The sequence below is a fragment of the Leptonychotes weddellii genome, chromosome 5 (genome assembly GCF_054177405.1).
Source record: "Leptonychotes weddellii isolate Sample4059 chromosome 5, ASM5417740v2, whole genome shotgun sequence".
In the NCBI taxonomy this organism is placed as follows: Eukaryota; Metazoa; Chordata; class Mammalia; order Carnivora; family Phocidae; genus Leptonychotes; species Leptonychotes weddellii.
Genome location: NC_138373.1, coordinates 85,758,074 through 85,766,215, shown reverse-complemented (window position 1 = coordinate 85,766,215; position 8,142 = coordinate 85,758,074). Strand labels below are relative to the sequence as shown.

At 42.7% G+C, this 8,142-nt stretch overlaps 1 protein-coding gene across 5 annotated transcripts in view; it reads left to right on the top strand.

Moving 5' to 3' along the window:
• Positions 1-3,221: 3,221 nt before the first annotated feature.
• Positions 3,222-8,142, top strand: part of SOX5 (SRY-box transcription factor 5) — a 993,366-nt gene continuing 988,445 nt past the window's right edge. For 4 of the 5 annotated variants that reach the window (XM_081821353.1, XM_081821350.1, XM_031032891.2 and 1 more), the window contains exon 1: positions 3,222-4,140. The gene's annotated coding sequence lies outside the window, so the exon portion shown is untranslated. The remainder of the gene's footprint in view (positions 4,141-8,142) is intronic. The other variant, XM_081821346.1, reaches the window with a different exon arrangement.

Here is an 8,142-nt window from a genome sequence, read left to right as displayed (position 1 = left end):
TTTGTAAAATAATATAATAAAATTATGTACCTCATGAGGTGGTTGTGAGGATTAAATGAGTTCATGCACAAAAACCACTTTAGAACAGGCCTGTAAAGTTACAGGGATTCGCTTTGAACACTACATCAAAAACTAATGATGTACTATATGTTGGCTAACTGAACATAATAAAAAAATTTTTAAAAAGTTACAGGGATCCAAAACTTTAGTAATTGTGATGATATGCATCATATGAATATATACATAGGTGCATATAATATATAATTGCTTAGTCTACAAAATAAGATGATTTTATGTTTTTATATACATTGCTAAATGCATTTTATGTGTAATACATTGTATATATGTATACTCCATATATGACACATTTTGATTTTCTTGAAAATTTCAGTTATCTAATGCCCAATATGAGAATACCAACGCAGCTCATGTCTGGACTGTACATAGTATAAATTTGGCATTTTAAATCTACCCATTTAATGAATTAATATTTCTCACTGAATACTGGCTCTAATTCCCAGTGTAAGTGGCATCAATGTGAAGCAGAAGAGCACAGGTTTAAGGCAGGAGTGCTCTGGATTCTCATTCTGACACAACCACGCAGAAGCTATATGACTTTGGGCAAGTCATTTAGCCTCTTTGAGCTTTAATTTTTTCATCTGCAAAACAGGGATGCAACATTTCTTGCAAGTTTGTGGTGAGAAGTAGAAGTACATAAAAGAAGCACTTGGCCAAGAGCCTGGCACATAGTAAATGCTTGATAAATGGAAACACTGATCTTTAATGTGTCAGTCCCACTTCAAACGTGGCTATTATTTTAAAGACCAACACAAACAAACATCGCACTGGAAATGTTTGATCAGCTATAGCTGTTGCTGTATAACGATCATGAGTTAGTCTTAAGGGCATGTGGTTTCAATAACCATAATGGTTGGAAGTTCTGCTGCTTGTAGGAGCAAAAGGGAAGAGGTTGGTGTAACTCAAGTTTCATCAGTATCTTACCAGGCAGCTTGCAGCTTTGCCCTTTCTCCCGCTCTGCCCAGCCTCACCTCTCCTGCCAGTAAGAAGCCCCAGAAGCAGTTACACTGAAAACGCTGTAGAAGCTGAAACCCTGTGGGCTGGCAGCACTCTGCTTGGTGGGGTTAGGGCAAGCAGGCATGTTTGTCACCCATTGGCCAGAGACCCAGGGGAAAAAGACTCACTCTGTCCCTTTATTTTTACTGAGTCTGAGAGAAATGGATTAAAACCTCAGGCAGTTCACTGTAAATGGCAATTTCTTTTCAAATGTTACATATTTGTATATAATTGGTAGTTAGGGGCCATTGTTTTTTTGTAGTTGGGCCTGATTCATCTCTTGCACATTATATAAGGATTTGGGTTTGACATAGTAATAGCTAATTGTGAAAAGCAACTACATATGTACTCTGAAAGTAAATCATTTAATGTATGCCAAGAACTCCTTAGAATAAAAATAATACTTAATATTTCAAGGGATAGTGCAATTATTGATAAATTCTTATGAATTCTTATATTCTTATTACACAAGTGGGTCTGACATGAAGCTTGCATGATATAAGAAACCTGAGGAAAGGTAGCATATAGGAAAGGTGTTTCATGCACACATACAGAGAATTTTTCACACGGTTGGTGAAGCCACATTGATCCAGCAATTTGAATGTTATTATTATCCCTGGTCCCTCTCATTAAATACTTAAGAAAACATAGTAAAATTGTTTAAGGATACACATTTAGAATGCCATATCCAGAGCTATATCCAAGTAGCAAATGATTACACTGCTTATAAATTCTAGGCAGATGATAATTTAGAGTCCCCATGAAAGCCCTGAGTTTATTTGATTGTTCTCCTAATTACTGGGCTCTATGCTATCAAATATTTGTAGAAGAGGAAGCTTTTCTTTGTGGGAGTGGATAATAACTGTGCTTACACTTTGAAAATTTTGCCTTGAGTTATTAAGATTTGCATTTCTCACTTTTGTTCCAAGGAAAGGTGTTTTGCCATTTTTAGAAATCAGGTACCAAATAATCAATCATCAAACACCCCAGAAAGTTTCCACTCTAGACAAGTGCAAAATCTCAGGTATTAGCAGTCCACCTCCAGAAACAAATCTAGGAAGAGTGGAAAGGGGGAGAAAGGATGTATCACTTTTCTAGGTGAATATATTGTGATTGGTATGTGTTGCGTGCATTAAGAAACTATATTCGCTTACTAGCTGCCATTTAGAAACCAGCCAGAAAAAAGTCTGAGAGAGACCGCACAGACAGGCAAGCCTTAAGCCTCGCTCCCATGCTGCTTCAGTGCCCTGCTCTTCCAGGCGCGTGAAGAATAAACAGACTGTGGTCATTGATCTCCTGGTGGTGGTGTTGCACTCTGGGAAATGCTGGGGGGTGCCCAGGGTCGCGGCTTAGTCAATGGATGCGCATCTGAAGAAAATCACCGAGATGAGGAAAGAGAACATGCAAATCGGCTAGAGAAGAGGAAGGGAAGAGCGAGAAAAAGAAACGTGTTGCTCGTATTCTGTCTTAGTCCCTTACCCGCTGCCTCCCTCGTGACATCTCCCTTCTTGCCCCTTTCTGGACACCAGTTCTAGGAAGATCACTCGGGAACCCCGACTCCCCCGCCCCCCCCCCGTCCACCCTAGTTTGAGATTTAATAGGGTTTCTTTTCTTTCTCTCTTTTTCCCTTTCCCTTTTTTTTTTTTTTTTTTTTTACCCCTGGCAAACCGGCAGCTGTTATAAGTCAATGAAAGTAAGATTGGAAGAGATAAGCGCCAGAGCAGCCTGGGAGCTGTCAGAGCACACACTTAAATCAGCCCCACAGCTTCTGCTCCGAGCATTACCCACGGAGTTTCTTCCCATGGTGATGTAACTCTGAGGGTCTCTCTCTGTCGCCTTCACGCGCTGACTCCAGTGTCGCTGGAGTCGAAAGCCCAGCGCTGAGCCTGTCCCCACTAAATATCATTCCTTGGTTCTTGGGCATTGGGTCATTTGGGTTCACCCCCACAAAACAAAACCATTTCAACTACCCCGGAGGCAGGGGTGAGAGCGGCTCGAAACTTTTCTCCCCCGCACCCCAAGGAGTAGGTGGGTTCAAAGTGCCGGCGGCGGGGACCCGCGGGCGCACAGCCGGGCTCGGGGAGATAGTGGTCGCTTTAAAAACGAACCTCTCGCTGCTCCAGCCTTCGCGCCGGGCAAACGGCGGCTCGCCTCCCAGAAGGTTCCGCGGACACCCGCAGACCCCCACACGCGCCCCTCGTGCGAGCTTTACTGTGTGCAAACGGGGGTGAGGGGCAAGCAGGGGCCCAGGTAATGGTTCCAGGGCAGCGGGTGAGGTTCCAGCGCAGGGAAGAAGTTGACAAAGGGGACCTGACTAAACATGAATGCGTATTTATAGATGCGAGCTCCATCGAGATCCGAGATCCGGAGATAGCCCACTCTCCCTGCCTTCTTCCACTCCTGCCATTTCATTTTATCGCTCCTTTAAGTGGAGGGCAGATTTTTTTTTTTTTTTTTTTTAAACATTCCTGCACGGTGTGGGTAATCACCGCGTTATTTACAATCTAGTTACTCTGCAGCAGACGGGGAAGCAAACTCTGGGGCTCCTTCCCTTCGGATGGACAGTGAGGGCGGCCAGGCGGCGAGCTGCTGGAAGGAGGTCAGGGTGGGTTTGCGGGAGCTCGGGGGCGACCTGGAGGGAGTCGGAGCCCCCGGCGCCGCCCCCGCGCCCGCCCCCGCCGCACCCCCCGGGGCGGGCGCCCGGCCGCGGTGACCGCCGGCTGGTGCGCTGCCCTCGCCTCCCCCATTGTTCCTACTGTCTTTTTGCCTTTTGTTATTTGCACTCGCATTGTGTTGTTTGTCTCTGAAGCCGCCTCATGACCAGCAAAGGGATTTCACCTCGTCCTTGAGAGCCACACGGGGAGCGAGAGCGAGCGAGCGAGCGAGAGCCGGGGGGGAGAGGGACACGCGCGCGCGCACACACACACAGACACACACACACACACACACAGAGTGAAAAAGGCGAGCCACCAAAACCCATCTCCAGTCTCCTCCCGGGGGCCCCCAGCCCGCCACTGTGCCACTTTGCATCCCACGCCAGAGGAGACATTAAGGAGACCCGGTAAGGTGCGTGAATCGCAGCGTTTTAACTTTGTTGTTCGTCCCGATGTTGTTGTGGGCAGACCTCCAAGGCGCAGAGCTCCCCTCAGCCGCTCGCCGTGCCCGCCACTCAGCACTCGCTCCCGGCTCCAGCTGGAGAGCCGGCTGAGGAGGGAGGGGGCCGCCACCGGAGTTTCCTCAAGTACCGAGGGAGGGGGACTGGGCTGGGGGGTGAGGGGGAGGCGGGAGGCGGCTCGAGATTTGAGGTGGCCCTGTCATCCTCGGGGGGCGGCTGGCCGTGGGGGACCTCGGAGCGTGGGCTTGGCCCCCGTTCAGGAAATGGGATAACTTTAGATATTTGTGGGGGAGCCTGCGCGCTGTTGCCGGTATTGTTTTGTAAGTGGTGGCGGTGGAGGTGGTGATTCGAGATGAGGGCAGGAGTGCAGGGAAAAGCCTAGGCTAGTCTGTGCATTTCGGCTAACGCCAAACCACAGACCCTAAAAGTTGGACAAAGCTCTTTACCCTTCCTAGAATATAAACGCGGCCGCCAGCCCACCCCACAATCTTAATATTCCCCCTTTTCGTCTTTTTGTTTCGCTTTCTGCAATCCCTCTCCCTACCAGTCCTCCTCTCTCCCGCCCGGAATTTCGGAGACAAGTCTCATCCTTCAGAATTCTAGGGATTCCAGCGACCCGAAGCTTTAATTTTAATTGCAACTACTTTCCCCAAACCCCCTCAGTGTACCAAGGGAAACCACTCACGTGTTGTGTCACTTTAAGCGCGGGTTTGGGAAATCTCGCTTGCACTTTGGGGCTACGGTAATCAGCAAGGAAAAGAGGTTATACGACTTGAAATCAAATGGGATTTGGAAATGTTTGCATTTGATAGCAGCAGTTTCTTGAGTAGTGATCTGCTGGCATCGGATGCACATGAAGCACTGTTTACATATTTTAATAGTCATTTTCCGTACACTTTGCAAAGCGAATATATTAATACATAGATTGACCCTGGTGACTATCTGAAGACACTGGCCTCTCTGACTAAATTCAGAGTGTGGTGAATGTGAATTCATTTTGATGTCTTCCCTTCTCAACTAAAGCAGGTCAAAATGAGGAATTCTGTGAATATGTAGAGCCCATAGTCTGACTGTCAGCCAACCCAGGCACTCTGGGTGGCAGTCAACTGTACTTCTTCAGAAAAGTTTAGGGATTTGTTCTATCCCATTTGAGAGCCTCACAATATCCAGATATCCAAAGTAGTTTGTCAAGAAAGGCATGAGCCGATTTCCCCAGAGACTGCCTTCAGGCTCAGCACAGTTCTTCAGTCAAGGGCAAGACCAAGGGAGATCTGTGGGATTTTGGGTAATAAGTGTGGGAATCTGCAAAGGGACTAGACAGAGGATTTCTTTCCTTGCTGCTCATGAATAATGGCCCCTAGTATCCTTAAAAAAAAAAAAAAGCCCACGCAAACAAAACAGGCCAATGAAGTAGGCGCGTGGGAGATTTGTAGGCAATGGACATTTCAATCAGAAAAAATACAGCAGAGTTTTTGATCAGGATTACAGGAGTGAGGCTCGATTGCCAAGAGTGATTAGGTTAAGGGCCAGATGGTTTTAAAGTATACAGAAATGTTTTTTAAGTTTGACTTTTATAGGACTAAAAGGCGGACGATTTCTTAGAGTCTTTACAGAACTGCAAAATTTTGATCTGTCTAATTTTGAAGGAATTCAGCTGTATGTGAACTGTTGTTAGCTCTGATAGGGAAAGAATCTGGTTTCAAATGTAGATACATGGGACAAAGTTTCGGGGGTCCTTCTTCCTGATTTAAATATAGCTCCCAGGCTGAAGCCTAGATAAATTCAGTCACAGCGACTTAAAATCAAAAGTACTTACACTGAAAGTTCTCTTAGGCATTGTGCAAAGTTCTCCTGCAAATTATGTCATCAACTGTTTATTCCTCAGAACTGTATAAGATAAAAATCATAAGCATCACTTAAAACTGATGCAATACAGCTTTAAATCCTCAGACTGGTAGGGATTGCTTTTGTTTGCCTAAAAGGTAGATCTTTCATCACATGAGTTGTTTAAAAACATTTAATTGTGGGGGTGGGAAGGGATGTGTATAATTATTTAGTTATTTGTGTTAATTATATAGTAGCATACTCGCTTGAAATTCCTTTTTTTTTCTTTCCAGTGGTCTTCTAACAATCTTGTACATGAAGAATTAATAGAGTTTTTTGTTTGCTTGTGGGTTTTTAAAAAATCTTTTTGTAGCCTTTTTGAATGGGCAATATTAAATCAATCTGAGATAGACTTGAAAGAGTAAACTTAGTACAGGAAAAAAGAGCTTCAACTCTTAATAGACAAACTCTGTATTAGTTTTATTGTTGAGCTTAAACAGTTCTGGTTGAATGGCATGTTATATACAGGATTCAGAACTCTCAAACTTATTTGGTAAATAACCAGGCATTTGAGATTCAGTGGTTATTTCAAGTTAACTTGGTTCTATACATGTAAATGCACATCCTGTTTAGACTGACACATGACTTTGTAAAAGAAAAAAAATGAATATACACTTATAAAGATGTTATCTGTGGAGTGTATGGGGTAAATAGTAAATAACAAAAGGGTGAAGTTTATACTCAGGTATGATGGCTTTTTTTTGTTTTGTTTTTGGTCCTTTTTGGGGGTAAGACATGAGCTATAGGGAAAGTTTAAAATTTCATTTTCTAGGTAAAAGAATGAATTTGAATGCTTGAATAATTTTTCTTGCTTTAAGCAAATGAAAACTATGTAATTAAAAGAGCATACTGTCTTCTTGAAAAAGCTCTATTCATTTACTTAGTGATAGGCAATCATTGTTTTGAAGTCATGTTCAGATTATATAAAAAAGGAATATATAGGGCAGGATAAAACTTGTTTTTAGTGATCTTCTAAAATATACTGGGTTTCAAATAACAGAGTTCTGAGGTTGAATGCTATTTAGATTTCCATCAGGTAAAATTGTTGGATATGATTGATTGGCATAACCAGGACCTTCCACTCAATATCCAATCACCTGCAGTGGTAGAAAATGCTATAATTAGAGTTTTGAGAGTAACCTAGAAAATTTATTTGTCTAGGCCTAAAGTCAATGCATTCCCTCACACACTCGTCACAATTTTTTAGCCTGAGAAATGTAGGCCTATTTTAAAGGCGAAGAAAGTCCTTGGCTGTTTCAAATAAACTATATCCTGAACCTAGATTTGTAGATAGTTAATAAAATAAAAGTCCAATTTTGTTCCAAACAATGTTTAAAACACCAATTTGTAAATTGTCTACATTTGGTTTTCATATGTTAATGATTTGGGATCTGAAACTTCTTTCAGAAAGGCATTTTGGTTTATCTTAAAAAACACCATACAAAACTGTCTAAACAACTCTGTAAATAAACTGTTCCAAATGCCTCAATTTGATGAATGAATTAAAGAATTATAGTTCTTAATCCAATTATGATCAGTCTTGTTATTCCATTTCCCATTTGGGGGAGCTTGGAAATGGTAAATGATTCTCAAATGTGAGTGGGGTCTTTTGTTTATTTTCTGTGTGTGATGTAACATAAATAATTACTCATACCTAACAGGAGAAGGATCTTAGATGTAGAAAAGTTATTTAATGATTTTCAATTAAGCCAAGAATTCATTTGCATGAAAAGTTGCTCTTAATGGAAGAGTAAAACAAAATTTTTAAGAATACAAAGCAAGGGTCTAAGCTTTTGCTTAAAACTAGTGATTTTTTTATATTTAAAGGGGGAGAAATGGAGCACTTACAGCTCAGTAGTAGGGCAGATATTCGGGCACTTTTATTTGCTTTTAGCTGGGCCATGTTGGGACATTTCTGGGGTGCTATTTAATAAACTTTACTACATTCAATTTCCTTGTCTTTAAAATTAAGGGTAATATGTTTTTTGGGTTGTTCCCTCCAAACCCCTACCCCTTTAGCTGCCTACATGGGTACTTTTGAATGCTCTCCTGATCAGGGGCCTGAACTG